This window comes from Plectropomus leopardus, chromosome 8, assembly GCF_026936395.1.
Source record: "Plectropomus leopardus strain MGB_pleo_1.0 chromosome 8, ASM2693639v1, whole genome shotgun sequence".
Lineage (NCBI taxonomy): Eukaryota > Metazoa > Chordata > Actinopteri > Perciformes > Serranidae > Plectropomus > Plectropomus leopardus.
This window is the reverse complement of record NC_142183.1, coordinates 15,126,811-15,144,433: the sequence shown is the minus strand read 5'-3', so window position 1 is coordinate 15,144,433 and position 17,623 is coordinate 15,126,811. Positions and strand designations below refer to the sequence as shown.

Genomic DNA, 17,623 nt, shown 5'->3' with positions numbered 1-17,623 from the left:
TACTGATGATCGGCACAGATGTTTGTGTCACATCTCAACTTTTTATTTGTTATATTTAAAGGTCCAGCGTGCAGGATTTAGGGGGATATATCGTCAGAAATGGAATATAATAATTATATTTTCTTTAGTAATTAATCACATGAAATTAAGAATCATCATGTTTTCCTTACCTTAAAATGAACCTTTTGTATCTATATAGGGAGCAGATCCTCATCCACAGAGTCCACCATGTTTCTACAGTAGCCCAGAATGGACAACCCAAACATTTGCTCTGGATAGCAGCCGACAGCAGCCCCTCTGCGATAAGCATAAGAGTGTCAGAAAAACACAGATTTTTGACATGAAACTGCTTTATTCAAAATTCTTACCAGTTTGAATCCCTGAATGCCTTTGTTTTAGAGAGGAAGGAACCTCTGTGGATAATTCTGCTCCCCGTCAAATCCTCCTGGTCATTTGGATCTTAAATTATCAGAGACAAAAGGTGAGCTCACATTAGTAGGCGTTCAACTAGAGTAACATCAGGAAAATGTGTGATGTGAAACAAATTTTAATGTTTTCAATAACCTGGTCCATTTGTTACGGAGAGTGGGAGACCTCTGTGGATAATTTGGCTCCCAATAAAAAAATTTCCTGAACAATGAACGCTGAAGGAATCCTAACTGAGAGTACACGCTCACACTGCTGTTTAAATACAACTGTGTTGAATTTAATTGACACTGAGGTCTTTCGTGTGTCTCACACAAATGAAGACTTATCTTCGTATTGTGATTTTAAATCATCCACCCATTGTTTCATTAACTGCTCATCCATTATTAACTGATAGTGCCGTCAGATTACATAATGATCGTCATTAGATTAGCCATGATTAAAAAAGTCATTACAAATGCTGCAAAGGTGCTATCTTAAATCGGCAGACAGACTTTTAGTTCTAGTGTCACCCTCAAAAGAGATAATTCACCTTTCAGCACACTGAAAGAAATCTGAATTTGAAGTTTGTGTCTCTGATCTATTGTACAGCCAGTATTATCAGAGGTTGTTACAGTGCCAGGATAGAGTGTGAGATAATTATCATCAGTACAGTATGTCTGTTCCTTCCTGTCTTCTCTCCCCATATTCAGATTCTGGTTATGTAATCACAGCATGCCTAGTCTGTGGAGGCTGACAGCGTTGGATGTTAGGCTGCGGATATAGATCTCTTTTATAAACCTGAAAGTCTCTGTGCTCTCGAGAGCAGTCTACACCTTCCTCTAAATTAGCTCGGTCATTTGGATCAATTGGGAATTTCTCAGAGGGTTTAGGTGTGAGGAGGGTGGGGGTTATGTGTCAAACCATGTCCAAATCAAACTTTTTTTTTAAATACAGCTGACCGACAAGAAAACAGTGAAGCTTTAGGATGTATAACAGATCTGGTTGAAAAGAATCTGGGCCAAGGTTTTGGGCAATAGGTCACAATTATTCTACCGACAGTGAAAGAGAAAAGCAGGCGTGAAACAGTGCTGTCTTCCTTAAGTGAATAGTGTGAATGATTTTGTTGGAGAAGACAGAAGTTCAGAGTCTTGTAAGGATCGTGTGGGAAAATATCTTTTTTAAAAAGTGTGTGTGTGAGTGCAGTACAATCCTCTGACTGGCCGCAGTGGGCGGGTGGGCAGCTGAAGAGGGGCAGTGTGTTTGATGCTACAGTACTTTTCATCTTCCTCCAGGGCAAAATGAATAGTGACACAAGAGAAATGAAGATAGCATACATGCAGGGGTTGCTCAAAGACTTGTCGTCTGCAGTTAACCTTACATGTTAGATAGACTGAATCCGTACGGTTCTCATTGCCGGCCAACAAGCCATGTGTGTGTCCAGGTGTCTGGTCATGCAAACTGTGCATGACCCCCATATATCTATTTATATTTATTAGGAACCAAACCAAGAGCTAATGAGATATTATTACAAATAAAACAATAGGAAAATATGTTATGTGCAAACTTGCAAATTTCATCTTTTTGTTTTCTTAATGTTGCCTTTACATTTTCTCCTCCTCAACTGCCTTTTTTTCTCCTTATTTTTCTTATATAAGATTATTCTTGAATGTCAAAAATTTCTGGTGGGGGGTGGGAGGATGTTAGGAGCAATTTTAGTGTTCCACCTGAAGGTGTCACCCCAAAAAGATCCACTACAAGTGTGGTGCATATTACTCACATGCATATGCAGCAAACTCAGTTTCATTCCCAACTTGTCAAATACAGACGCTGAATCGGTGGCCTGTTAGCATAAGACACAGACAAACAGAGGTACCCTCGAGTGGTATCAACATTTATTGTTGGCAACAACTAGAGTAAAAAGAGCGAGAAAGTCTGCGTAGGGTCGGGAGGAATGGAGATGAAAAGGTCAATAAAGCTCTAGACTTTTACCCGAGAGCCCGCTGTGGCCTGTGTGAAACCAAAACACAATCAAGTTATTTTAATAATAACATGTTTTCTAGTATGTGTAGCATACTCTTCTATAGTGACAAATGTTATGTAGCCTTACATTTTTTTATTACCAAAAGTTGTTATCTTTTTTCTAAACCTAACTGCATTCTTTGGTTGCCCAAAAATGTTATTTTTTAACCTAATGAGTTTATTTTGAAAAAGACTGTATGCATTCAACGAATAGAAACTGTACATTTCCTACAAAAACAAGAGTTTATTTTAAAAAGACATAATGCATGTAATGAGCATTAACTGACATGCTATCCCTGAACATCCAAAACTAACCCAGGAGGGTACCCAGCACATCAAATTTTGCCATGTAGTTCCAGCTACAGTGGCAGTCCTGAAGATTTGGGATGAAAGTGGGTTGGCAAATTTGCAAAATTTGTCTTCCTGGTTTTAAACTGTGCCCCAGATTTCCTTCCCAGATCCTGTTTTACAAATGCTCTTTTCCTCTCCATCTACAACACACTCCGTCGTTTCCTTCTGTTTGATTTTGTGGGGGTGGGGCAGTGGTGGCTGGGGGCGATTTTGGCGCCCTCCCTCTTGGTGGAGAAGATCTGCGATAACTGTGTGTGCATATTAGTGTGGGTCCACACATCCTTGCACAAATTACGTTTTGAGCGACTGAAAAGAGTTATGATCTGTGGCTAAAAACAGCCATCAGAAAAAAAAAGCCACCACAGACAAAAGTTACCTGTCTCTTTCTTAAGAGTAATTTTGAGCAGCGTTATTTTGGTGTCACTAATAGATTTTTTTTTTTCAAGCCGGAAAGGTTTTGATGAGCTGCTGTAACCTTTGTAAGAGCAAGAATATCCACAAATATCACTCGTTTCATCTTCAAAGAGCCACCAAAAGCAGAAACACTGACTCATTTTATTTGTCATTCATATTATGAACCCAGAAGAAACGGAGAGCGACTGAGAGGTTATCTGAGGTGACCTATGTCTCTTTAGTTGTGCTATAGCTGACTGTCCACACTGACTTTGTCTTATCTTGTGATATTCGCTGGGCTTAACCCTGGTAAATCATCTACTGACGCCAGAGACTCCAGTGTTAATGCCCCCTGTGGTCCAGCTAATCTCACTTTACACAGTTCTTTGCTGTAGGGGAAAATGCCCTGGGGTCATGTTTCTCTTCACAGCTCCACACCTCCTCCACTGGCTCAGCGCGCCAGTCCTCCTCCTCCTCAGCCACATCGCATCCTCTCATTTTTGCACCAACTTCCTGATTTTGCTCAGCCCCCTTATTTCCTTTTTGGTGCATTAGGCGTCTGCAGTCAGCCAGCCACAGCCTGTATTAGTGCTTTCACAAAGTGGCTCCAGAGGTTAGCCCTCACAAGTGGAACTGTTCCCTGTAGAGTTACGGCCTATCAGGGCCAATACATTCACAGAGATGAGTCAATAACCAGCCCTGTGTGATGAGACACAAGAGCAAGTAAAGGCTCTTTAACACTATATGGCTTTAGGGCTCAAGCCTTAACTGCTTTGCTCATTTCAAGTGGGAAGATAATATCTGACTAATGTGCACCAGTAACAATTTTTTATTTTCCGTGCAGCAGGGGACCTCAAACACATCTTCACTTCTGCTTTAAAAATATTTATATATTTATATATGTTACATAAATGTTTCAGCGTGTCTATTTGCAGTCATTTTTCAGAAAGATATTAGCGGAGCGAGAAGATAAGGGGACAGAGGTGTAACAGTCCCCCGAGACTCATGTCAAAACATGTTCACTTGCATTCTGTCATTGTGTGAAAAAAACTACCTGCTACAAAAAGAACCTAAGCCATTTTGTCGCCTGATGACAACAAAAATGCCGTAGATATAAATACATCAAGGAGATAAATGGAATTAATTATGGCCCTGTGACATGTTGCTGATTTTTGTCCTCGTTTTTGTGGATTGCATTTTATATCCAATGCTGCCACCTGCTGAACAAAACTAGGAACTGATTTATATTCAAACACCCTTCACAGTGGAAACAAAAGGAGATTTGTGACATCTTTGTGATTTTAAAGACAAGGTGCAGGGCTGTGTGTCTCTCTTTTAAGGTATAGAAATTCAGAAAAACAACTTAATATAAGTTGTTATGTATGAGATGAAATGTGAGGTGTCTTATCTCACTTAGTGCAGATCATATTTGCATAGTGAGACACGAGATCAACACGGAGTTGTCATCTGAAAGACACGTTGCGACTAACAGCTGTCACATCTCAGTAGGATCAAAACAAACAGGAAGACAGGTTTGTGTTTCAACTGCTCCACTGAGTTCAGGTGAAAAGCTCTTCGTGCTGCAGTTAAGTTTCTATTTTAGGATTGTTAAGTGGCAAGTGAAGTTTGAAATGTTTAATTACAGCATCCTGCAGACTGGCTTTGAACAGTGAAAGCTAAAAATGTAGTGTGTAAATCTAGTGTCACTTCATTGGCACCTTTTCTCCTCTCCTCTCCAAAGATACACAAACAACCACAGGGAGACACAAAATGACTACAAGTAAACATAAAATTAAAGAAATAGTGACAGAAAATGACCTTAGAGACACACAAAACCACAGAAAGATTCATAAAGACTAGAAAGATACACAAATAAACCACAAGCAGACACAATGTGACTACAAAGGGACACAAAATGACACAATATTATATCAAAGAGACTTACTTAGAAACTACCTGAATAATACAGAAAATGTCTTCAATAAGAGACTCAAATGTATACAAAACACAGGGTGTCTCTTTGTGACTACCAAGAGACACACAACAGCAATAATTTACCTCAAAGAGACACAAAACTATAAAATGATAAAGACTACAAAGATAAACAAAATTACCACAAATGAGACACAAAATGACTACAAAAAGACACAAACTTATCTCAATAATACACACAATTATCTCAAAGACAAATAAACATAAACTAAAAGACACAAAACACAAAACCACAGAGACACAAAATAACACCAAACAGACAAAAAAGAACAGAAAATGATACTAAACCATGACAAAAATACACAAAACCACTGGCAGAAAAAAAATGACCACCAAAATAAGACATAAAATTACCTCAACAAGCCCCCAAAAGACTATAAAGACACAAGACAACCACAAGGAGACACAAAATGACTAAAAGTACACAAAATAACCCCAAATAGACACAAAATAACCACAAATAGGCACAAATCCACCAAAAACTCTGTTTGTATCTCCTATGTAGCAGTGGTGCCTCTCCTCCTCTCCTCTCCCCTCCTCTCTTCTTCTCTCCTCTCCTCTCCTTCTCTCCTCCTCTCCTCTCTCTCTTTCCTCTCCTCTCCTCTCCTCTCCTCTCCACCACCCCTCTAACCTCTAAAGTGTGCGGCACTAACCTCATTTTCCCCTGCTCCCCAGTGAGAACTAAACTCCATACTGGATAGCTTTGCTCTTGGATAAGCACAGAGAAAGTACGGCTCTTTGATGTAGCAAATGCAATCCAGCAAAGGGCAGTGAGACACACCCTACCGGCCACACAGAGGGCCAGGCTATTTCCCTCCATCACTCAGACCTCCAGGCTCCACGGACCCATAAACAGCCGGCCTAATCCAGCAGGTCCCAAATGGCTGTCTTTTAGGACAAAAACAAAGAAAGGTCAGCGGAGTTTCAGACGCAACATTGTTCTTAGACATCTAACAGTTTGCAAGCAGGCTAGACTGAGAGTTTGCGCCGAGATTAGTCACGTCTTAGACAGCATCCTCTTTTCTGGCTGGGCCGTGTTTTCAATGGGATGCTGAGGAAGAGGGGGGTAAGAGAGATCAGCTTAACCGTCCTGCCTCTTATCCTCCCGTACCAACCTACATTAAATTAAATGAGCACAGGACCAGCTCTTGATATGTGTGAAAACCCTGGGAGATTATGAAGTGGTAATTAATAGGAGAAGCTGAGATTACAAAATTCTTGTATCTGCGTGTGTGTGACCCCCCTCTTCCCAAGCTCACAGGAGGTCTTCAGCCGGACGTACCCCCCACTGACCGTGCACCCTACTGGGAAGTGATTCGCCAAAGTCCCCATTTGAGAGGATTCCTGCGATTCTGTATCGTTTTAGCCAAATTAACACAATGTCACTTGTGTAGATACACTGATATAAATTGTGGGATTAAAATGTGCGGCTTTTGCATGTTTCTGCTTATAAAACATTTTGTTCTGTTTGAAAGTAGCTGTTATGAGTGACATACAGCAGATAAGCTTCTCTTCTTCTTCTTCTGCTTTCATCCTCTATTTCAGAACACATGTTGTTACAGAGCTTTCATCAGAGAAGAAGTGAGGTTTATAATTGAAACATGAGGTGAGTGGTGACAGCTTAAGATCATATGCATTGATCCTGACAGGAAATCACTCACACTCACTCTTGTGGCGCTCATCATAAATCTTCTCCAGGTGGGTAAATACAGCATTTATTATACAATAACGCAAATGGGGAAAACACGCAGGCAGACTTGCACACACTTGAAAAAGCCATTGCAAAAGCACAGGAAGCCACATAATGAGGATTACTTAATTCTGTCTGAATCCAGATGTAATGGATGTGCTCACGTATTTCGGGGAAGGAAGGCGTCAACACTTTCATGTCGTCCCTTTCCTCGCTGTGATCCAACATTTCATCAGCTGTGCCCTCGAAACGCTTTTTCTCACCTCAGATCTTCTCTGCAACTCACAGTGAGTGAGTGTGTGCAGGGGAGCAGATCAGGGGGCTGGGGCTGCTGCTGCTGCTGCTGCTGCTGCTGCAGCGACACTGGAGCACCCTCTAGTGGATCAACTGGGTTACTGCAAAGAGACAGGCGTGATTATTAATCCTACTTTGTTTTATACATGTACTGTACAGGATACAAAATACTGCTACAAATACAATACAACTACAACTACAACTACTACTACTACTACTACAACTACAATTTAGATTAATAATAATAAAAAAATTGTATGATATATGTATTAAAAACACTTTTAAAGTGCTTCACAATACAATAAAAACAGAAAAATGATGAAGTAACAATAATGAGGTATTTGTGAAATAATAAAAATGGTAAAACAGGATGATAAATATACATACACAAATGTATAAACAAATATATATATAGAAGAATATATATTTATATACATGTACACATGTTCTGTACATGTTCTAATAAGCACATATACATACAGACACATTATGGAAAATGCAAAACAAATATAACTTGCAAAATAATGCATTAAACAAAGTTTAACATTGCATAAAATGATAGAAATGGTCTGCTGTTCAGAATTAATTTCTACTATTAATTCTTTAATAAAACAAAACCATGTACAAGCACTTAATTTCCTGCATTCTGGTGAATTTTTGCACTAATTTATGCATTTTCGGTATGAATTCATGGTCTAAATATTATAATACTAATATATAATACTAATTTCATGTTTTATTAGAAGGAAAAAAATGCCCCCCTCCCCTCCCTGAAATCTACACCTACTATGGAGTTAGTAAGTTTGTTTTAATTCTGTTGTTTGCTTTTGTTTGGGAAAATTTGTGCTGCTTGTTTTAACTTTTCTGCTGTTGTGTTTTTAGTCTGTTTGTGCTTTTGCGTGAAAATGTTCATGCCGCTATCTCGGCCAGAACTCTCCTAAAAAGAAGATTTTGATTGTCAGTGGCACTTCTCCTTGTTCAATAAAGGTTAAATAAAATAAGGAATAAAACAAAAATCCTGCATCTCTTTTAAGTGTCCTTATTTTGACCAACCGGCACTCATTAGGGCAATTCATCCTCTACCTGATGACAGATACCGGCAAATCATGAGGAAAAATAAAGGGTTCCCTCCCCCACCTTGTGCACTGCTCATGTTTTGAACAGTTGTTTTGCCACACTGCGGTGCTGTTTGATAGATAACTGCCGCCAGTTTGCTTTTTTTAGGAGATAAATCAGATGCTTAACATCTTAGGAAGCCAAGCCTGGCCCTCTCTGCTCATCAGACTCCATCCTTAATTACATAATGGGATGAATTAATTGACTCTATTAATCCAGGTGACCATCTGTTGGCCAGTCTCAGTCCAGACAGTGTCCGGAGATAGTGTAAGCCGGTCCTCACCCAGCCTTTCGTGCCAAGCAGCAAAGCCAGTCTATTACACTGCAGCAGACCTGTCTCTGAAGAAAGTCCTTTAAATCACGGCGTGGACCATTTGACATGCTTTAATTTTTCTCTCCTGAAGGAAACTAAAGGGGTAAAAATGTGTTTTGCAAGGGCTTATTTTGACATGGGTGTCAGACAGAGAGTGGATGAGTGTACATACGTACTCCCCCATACAAATTTCTGATCGCAGCTCAGCTGTCACACCGTTAAAAAGGCAAGGAACAAAGCGGCAACTTTGTGTCATGTCATTTCTGAATAGACAAAGCTGTGACTTCTCTTTTCTGGAGACTCTTTATTTCTCTCTCTCGCTCTTCTCTCGCTCACTCCAGGGGCCCCAAGCTGCTATAAACTTTAATACATAGTGTTCAAATAGGTGCAGCTTAGAGCTCTGCACACACACTCAGCAAGCTGGGAACAAAGACCTACCTCCACCCTCTCCTCAGCCTTTCAACTTGAAATCAGTCACCTTATCACTTACCAACAAAAGCACGCCGGATTTAAATAGTGTCTATTTTTTTTTCCTGTCATTTTTTAAGCAAATCTGAGTGTCCAAATAATTAAAATGGTTCAGACATTTTCTGGAGAAAGACTTCAAATGTCCGTTGGTGCTGGATAAAAAGAGGATGCAGCCCCCTAATAGCTGTTATTTGGAGAGGCAACATGCCAAGAACACTCTCATGCTAGTCCCTAATGATACCAGTCCACAGAAAAAGGATTAGTGGGGTTTTGGTGTAAATATAACACACTTCCTGTTTACTCTAAGCAGAAGCTACTTGAGCCTGTCTCGAGCTTTATATCGTCTCAGGGTGGATGCAACACTTGGCGCAAAGATGCTCTTTCATTTGAAACTAAACGATCCTCCTAATGACAGTTGAATTAAATCTAAATCAATCAATCAAACATAAATAATGGAGGGAAACTGTGATGTCTACATTAGAGTCAATCTGCTTGATGTTCTTGGAGTGAAATCTCACAGAAGCGACAAACATAATTGTACATGTTGTCCAGCAGAGGGCGGCACACAGCCTCTTTAAGAGTCTTTCCAAGAGACCTCAGCTGGTAGACTGTTTTCTGTTTAAGACAATTGTAAAGCTGCTTATGCTGTAATATCAGGCTATTTACCTAAGATTTGAAAAGAGCCCGTCAGGTCTATTTTCCTCTGTGGGCCACATGTCATTTCAATTTCTGCTCAAAATATCCTTGTCCTTCTTATTTTGTGCTCACAGGGATAATAAGGACAAGGTTACGGAAACCAGTGAAAACAACTGGTGATTTTGTGGTTTGTGTTGACACTTGCATGGCTCTTGAGCCACTGCACGTCAGAGTTATGGCACCAAACACAAACTAGCAAGCGCGCCTATGCTGCGCTGAGTATTTTTGCAATAAATAAATCCTTTTCTTTTAGGGCTATAATGAGCAGGAGGCGTATAAAACTCTAAAGAGGAGGGAGAATAGAGATGCAATGAGATGAGATGGGAGAAGCAAGGGGAGAGAGGAGAGACTTGATAGTTTGTGCCAGATCTGTGGTACAGGCAGAGGGAAAGAGGGAGTGAGTGCTCCTCTAGTCTTAGCCCTATTTGAAACAGATGCTGTTTATAACCCAAAACCTTAATGGGGAGCTCTCTGGTCTGGTGCTGGCCTATGATCACGTTCCAGCCTAGCTCCAGTGCCCATCGTTTTTTCTTGCATGGGGGAAAAATGCCACAGGAAAAAAAAATATATATCTGCTCCCCCCCTCCTGTACCAGGGGCAGCTCCTCTGTGAAGCCCTAGATTTATCCAATCAAACCCAGCTCTCTGTGCTCACTTCAAATAGCCACCCCCCTGACTTCAGCCCTACACTAAAAGGAGCCCTCATCTTTCCTCTGACCACACAGCAATATGACCAAAGACATGCTTATTATTTTATAGACTGTGATCTCCGAGCACATGTAAAAGCATAACCTAAAAGTGTGGATTTTCAGGTTACACGTGATCCCTTAATAAAACTGCACCCGGCTACCTGGCACTGCATTTCAAATGAGGACATCAGAAATACGCCAGGTTATATGAGCACGAGACAGCTGTTGGTGTTGCCGCCATGTGCACGTGCCCCCGATGTTTTGCATAAAGCTAATTTTTGCATTCAAGCGCCTCCACTAAAAACCAATTCAAGCTTTATTTTGATTTCACGAGCCTTTTAATCTACCTCTTCCTGGCGAGTGCACGAGATCAAAGAGAGAGCCGACCACATCTCATCATGCAAGAAATAACATAATATCTATTCCATTACTGGAAAACATTGGCGAGATTACGACAGATGATTACTCATGTATATGCCATTTCAAGCAGAGAATTAACTGGTGTTTAGTTTTTTTGCCCACTGGTCACAGTGACAAAGTGGAATTGCAATTTTGGAGCATGCATGTGAAGCACAGCAGAATGAGGGAATCAAAATAGCTCCATGAAGGTGTGAGCACATCATCATTTGTCTTCACCGAGGCTGATCTCGATAGAAAAGGTAGATTTTGTGCAGCAAATCTTTTCATCCTGGTGTTTTGAGTCTTGTTTCAATATAGTTGTTTCTTTTGCACTCTGGGACTCATCAATTTGTGATACATTTTAATTATTTTACTCTTAACTCGGCCTGCTCGTCTCTGACGTGTCTTTAAAGATGAGGGAGCAGTGGCGTCATACTGGGGGGAGAGTGGGACTGATTAGGGGCCCCACTGAAAAGTTTGGCTTTGCTCAGTTTTTTAAGCTTGCACGAAGCCAGTGGCATCATTTTCTCAATGTAGGGGTTCGAAAATTAAAGGATAACTACACTTAAATTAAGAATTCCAAAATGCTATTTCCATGGCCGAGGAAAATTCAATCAATATTCGCAAACACGAGCTACTCTCTCAAAACCAGAAACCAGAGAATTAAGTCTTAAACTTGGGATGCCATTGGGTCTGGGTCTGGGGCTGCTCCATAAATAATGAATGGGAGTAATTATTTTATTTTATTTACCTAAATAGGATTTATTCTACTGTAGTGTTCTCAGTTTAGAAACAGAAAATGTACCCATATCCTCAGACCGTTCCCCACGGCTGCTCTCAGCGTCATCTATCTATCATGACATCGCACTAACAACAGTAACGTCCGTGTAGACAAATGGCAATTGATAAGAATTGTGGGGATATATGTAAAATAAGCCAAACTTGTTGATTCTGTTGACATTTTCAATCAGAACTGTAACATTTAAAGATATATAGTTGAACACAGATGTCCGACCTGTGTGTCGTTTTTGCTGTGCTTATTTTATGTGCTGCTTTACTACCATATTTGATTAACCAAATCTACCAGCACAAAAGCTCAGCTATTTACTGCTGTGGACGGGACCGCAGCAGAATGCATTTTAGCAACCTAAAAAGTATCCGTGTACGTGTATGCTGTATTCAAATATTTTTCTCTGCTTTATCTTAAACACTAACTGATCAAGACCGTGTTAGACCAGCATCTCAATGTTCTGGTGAGATAAATTACTGTTTAGTCAGTGGTGGTTTTAATAAAACGGCCTTAAATCCCAGTCAGAAAGGGCATCCTGTCAGCTAGGGAAAGTGGTGAAAATATTCTTAATATAGTGTACACTTAAACTGATACTGATCCTTTCGGTGGGCTTATAACTAATCAGTTGAGGCAGCATTTGATTTGATTTGTGTTGTTTGATTCTATGTTCATGATGAGCAGGTTTTCTACCCAGAAGTTATTGTAAATAAACAACGTAATTCGGTCTATAACATCTTTCCCAATTCACCGTCTATTGCGCAGCTCCAGACTTTCCTATGACATCACAAATTTGAGTTTTAGCACTCTAGTTTTTGGATTTAGGTGAGAGTTGTTCATGTTTACTTGTATTTTCTGAACTCTCTTTGACCATATGAATAAGATGCATGAATTTTGAAAATGGGTGTAGTTCTCCTTTAACATGGAACTGTATTTTTAACGGTTTACCTGGGGAATGATTAATACTTAAACATGAGGAAATTATTGTTCTCTTAAGAATAATAGTCCAAGCAAACCTCATTTAACCATAATAAAAGTATCACACAGTAATGGTAGCGTACATGGTGTTGAGAGAAGAAAGTTGAAGTGAAATTTCAAACTGTGCTGCAGACTTATCACAGCACATAACACTGATTTTTATTTGGCGACTTATTTAAACGCGATATGAAATGCTCAATTATTTGTTGAAAAAAAAAATTGAATAGGTGTGTGAAAGAGACATGGATCGCGGGGGTGGGGGCATAGAGACAGAGGCCAGAAATCAGTGCTAAGCCCCTGTGAGGAAGGATACAATTCATATCAACAGTTGCTGCAATTGATTGCTTTAAAACAAAGACTTGTTGATCACTATGAAAGCTAACATAGAATATCTCACCAAACATGCACAGAGTTGTTTTTGTGTCACTGTAATGACAGCAAAAAAGATGCCTGAGTCCAGATTATAGAGGGTCAGACTATGCAGATCAAAACAGTGCAAAGACCTGCAGACTGCTTTACAGCATTAAGTTAATATTTGTGGTATACTGGATATCTGCAGGGTCAGAAAGAACACGAGGTTAGAGACATGAGCTGAGCTGCGATTTCAGCCTGACGCAGAGTGTAAATGCTCTCCACACAGCCCAAGGGCACGTACACTCTGATTTATAGCAAACACTGCAAGAAAACGGGGCATTGGGGAAATTATACACTTATTCCTTGGCTTGAACATGAAAACACTTCCCATTCAAATAAAAGAGTAAACTTTGCTACTTGTGTTATTGTGCAGACTGTGAAATCTGTGCTCGGAGTTGTGGAGGAGCTCTGTTAAAGGAGGGAGGTCGGTGCTACAGTGGATTACTTGACTGGAATTGGGAAAGAAAAGATCAGAACAACATCTTACTGTTTAGCCTATTCTTTGTGACAGGAGACGAGACACAGGCATAGAGGCAGATTGTAGAGGTATTGATGTAAACTTCTGGCTTTATAGTCCCTGAAAGAATTCCTCTGTCACTGTGTGAGGTTTAAGAGGTATTTTAAGGTCATGTAATTTTTTTTCTTCTTGTTTGCCTGCCTGAGTGTAGCCGCTCTGTTGCACAAACTGTGCGATTATTTTGCTATAATTAAACGTCAGCGTTGATAAATCTGATTCTCCAAATGCTCACTGATCCAACCTGTTTATTTTCCGCATTTTTTTTTTTTTTTTGCGTTCCGCAGACTTTTTTTTTTTAATCTGTGAGGGGGAAAAAAATGTGGCGTTCAAACATTTTGATGCCCCTCTCCCCATAATTTACAATATAATTGACTGTTTTTGCCCATGCATTAGCCTGGGATCACAGGCCCCCGAGGTTCAGACATCTCTTTTCTCTGCACAGATCAAATGGAGCCAGCTAACCAACACATTGAATTCCCTCGCAAGGAAAATTGGGCTGCATAAATATGGATTTTAATCACTGCCCAGTATTTATCTTTCTTCTCCACTCATCTTTTGATGTTGCCATATTTTCAGGCTAAAATATGAGTAACATCTTAATCAGGGTATGACAGGAAAAGCACTGTATTTCTACTATTTCCTTTAATTGTTGTTTAAAAGTGGAATAGAGATCTCTATCTTTAATTAGTTACGCAAACACAGAGTATCTTGGCTTAATACTGGGGGAACTAACTGCCATAAGAAAAACCAAGAATCTACAGCCAAGTGTCTGTGATTGACTTTTCTCATGGACCGGGAGCACAGACAAAGACTCAAAAGGGGGTCCAAGTGGGAAAGGCCTAAAAAATGTGCCCAGCAAGCTCCTTCAGTATTTTCCAGCCGCCTTTTGTGGCCACAGCCACATTTCTTGAATTGTCAGTGACTCTCCGGCACCATCTATACACATCAGTCACAGGGGCTGTCTTATTTATTTTATCTGTTGTTCCCCCGCTTTCTCTTTGTTTTTGTTTCTTTTCTCACTGTCAGGTATTTAAGCAGCCTGCCGGTTTTATAGAGCCCGCTGAATGGTCTTGATGGACCGGAGACTCAATGGACAGCATGTGACCCATCTGACCAAAGCTCCTTTATGTACCGCCTCTCCTTTGTTGTTTTGTTTTTGTTTGTCTGTGAGAAAAGAGAAAAAAGACCACTTCATTGGGTAGGAGGTTACCAACTTGCTCTATCAAGGCACTGGGGATTTCATTAGCCACAGTCAAACAAGGCAATAAATAATAACTTGTGACCTTTGAAGTCGTACAGACGGAGAAGTGGGAAGAGTGAGCTTCACTGGCAAATAAAAGCTGACAAAGTCGCTCCTCCAGCTTGTTGAAACTGTTTGCTGGGCAAAGGGGCGAACCTGTTATTCTTATTGTTTTATCATAATCTCACCCGGGCCATTTTCTTGCGGGCGATAACAGAAAAGCAATCTGTGGTTTGGCTATGTTGGCCGGGGTGGAGCAGTGGACTAAAACAAGGTTCATTGTGAAGTGTGCGAGAAATGGTGCCTTCACGCTCCACTGCACACGTTTGCTCAGGGGTGATTAACTGCCCCCCAAAGAGGAAATGCTGTATTACTTTAGCTACTGTGTTTCCCAGACGGAGTGTTATGCTGAGTAGGGTTGTAGACTTAGAAGTTCGACCTGCGGGTTTTATTCAAAAGCCCCAAAACTGCAGTGTCACCCCACTTATGTACTTAGAAGACCACTGATTGTTTTGTTTTAAATCTGCTGAGACAAAGTGTGAGGGCTGTTTAATTAAAGATTAAAAGAGCATGACCCCCCATCAGACTAAACTTTCATTGGCTCCTAAATTTGCGTGACCTGGCCAGGATGGGGCTTTTGCCGAGATGCCCCATACAATGGCCTCTGGGAATTCACAGCCTCCGTGCCCCAACTGGGTCCCCCACACCCACCCTTAAAGTCCTGAGGTCCCCTGCAACTCTGCACCACTTCCTGTAATCATCCCCACATGTGGTGGTGGCATTTAGCCTCTCCTACCATGGCACACGTCATTAGGCCGAGCTTTAAGCAGGTCTACCTTGCTCCAGGCCAAAGGGGAAACTTTCTTTATGGAGGTAGGGGGCAGAGGGGGGTGGTAGGGGGTGGGGGTTAATGAACCACCGACTGAATCATACCACCTAGAGAGGTTTTGACATGCCGAGGTAGCAGCGGCAGCCTACACATCGGCCGGCGGTGGCTCTTGTCCAGCTTTGGGGCTGGATTCACGTGAAGGGAGTGTCTGTAGGAGTGTTGGGTGGCAAAGGTCAAGCCAGTGAAAGCTGTAAATCCCAGAAGGGGACTGGCCTAAAGGTCAGTCAGTCATGGCGATTAGAGGAGCCATCTACAAGATGCGAGAGAATCGGGGGTGGCACAGAAAAATCCCTCCGTGGACCCCTGCATACGAGGACAGACACTATTGTTTTCCAGAAAGCCACTTTAACGACATGCAAGGTTTATGTTTCAGGATAATGGCGAGAGCTTCCTCAAAAGAGCTGAGAGCACTTCCGCAAACATATGAATAACATGTGGCAATGTCTGTTGTTTGACTGTTGTTTTTGTGTATGTGTCTGCATGTGGACACGTCTGTGTGTGTTTGCACGGGTTCTTTCTGTTGGTTTATACATGACAGGGGCTTAATCTGGTTTTCAGTTCTGTTATTTGCTCAAAGAAGTCAGCGATACTTTAGAAAGCATTTAAAAGTCCAGTGTGTGGGATTTAGGGGGATATAATGGTAAAATTAGAAAAAGACTATAACAATAGGCATGTTTTCTTTAGTTTATAATCACCTGAAAATAAGAATAGCTGTGTTTCATTGCCTTAGAATGAGCTGAATGAGAACGGACCATATTTGGAAGAGATGTTGGAGATGTGGAGGAGCGAGAGGGTGGATGTGATGCACTGACTAAACGCTTTGCAGTAAGCCTGCCAATGAAGTGCTCCTGCCCTTAAATATGCATAAATTTAAGCCTTAATAACATTTAAATAATGGGTGATATATCAAAATTTTAATCACCCGTACAACTGTCATGATATTGATATCAGCCATAAATAAAAAAACAGTTTTTTGTACCATGCTGCCATAAAGGTGCACATTCTGACACTGGGAGCTGTTTTGGAGCCAGCCTCAAGTGGCCATTCGAGGACCTGCAGTTTTTGGCAATTCTGCGTTGGCTTCATTTTTCAGTCTTGGAGGTGACCGCTCACTTTTTTAAAATCACCTGGTCTGTTTGTTTGGAGAGGAAGAGACCTGTGCGGATACTTCAACTCCTAGCAAAAAAGCCCTGAACGTCTGGATTAAAAAAAACACACATTTGCAGGTGTTGGGCTTGTGGCTCATCTCCGAAATGCTCAACAGCATCTGAGAAACACTGATTTGTAACAAGAAATTGCTATATTCAGTATTTTAACTTTTTTATCGCCTGGCCCATTTGGTTTTGAGAGGAAAAGACCTCTGTGGATAATTCAGCTCCTGGTTAAAAAAAACCCCCAAAACTCCTGAACAATGAACAGTGAAGGAATTTTAACCAGGAGAAGTTTCAGCTGGTTGCAATCTGCAATTCTCACCACTAGATGCCACTAAACCCCCCTAAATCTTACACAGTGTTCCTTTAAATGTAATATACGTTTTCCCCGTCATTGTATGAGACTCATGGCACTGTGCAGTTCTATCCAAGTTACTTGTTTTTTGTTTTTCTGCTTGTTTAATACTGTATGTTTGTCCTTCATCATCATCTCAAAGTGTCATCAATACTGCCCCTAAAACTCAGAAGATTAAATGATTCTTCAGTTGAGAATTTCTACTTCAAAAATACTGGATTAATCGTTTTGTGTAATTCAGGTGTTTTTACTGTTGCAGAGAAACTGGACAAAATGAGTGTTTACTCTGACAAAATATCATTGTCAAGTTAACAAAGAATACTTAGATAAGGAAGTTTTTCTGTTTGTAAATGTCTCAGAGTGTGAGCCTGTAGTTACACGGATAAAAACCACACACAGCTTTCATAAGGCTGTGTGTATTTTTCGCTGGTGCATGCACAGCTGGCCAGTGAGACAGACGATTTT

The 17,623-nt window shown here is 40.8% G+C and overlaps 1 long non-coding RNA gene across 8 annotated transcripts in view; it reads right to left on the bottom strand.

The window, feature by feature from the left end:
* The window catches only part of LOC121947725 (uncharacterized), a 54,484-nt gene that overhangs the window by 10,436 nt on the left and 26,425 nt on the right, over nt 1–17,623 (bottom strand). For 7 of the 8 annotated variants that reach the window (XR_015777237.1, XR_015777240.1, XR_015777236.1 and 4 more), the window contains exons 6-7: nt 369–7,248; nt 171–297 (exon numbers count right to left, since the gene is read on the bottom strand). This is a non-coding gene — a long non-coding RNA (uncharacterized LOC121947725). The remainder of the gene's footprint in view (nt 1–170; nt 298–368; nt 7,249–17,623) is intronic. The other variant, XR_015777242.1, reaches the window with a different exon arrangement.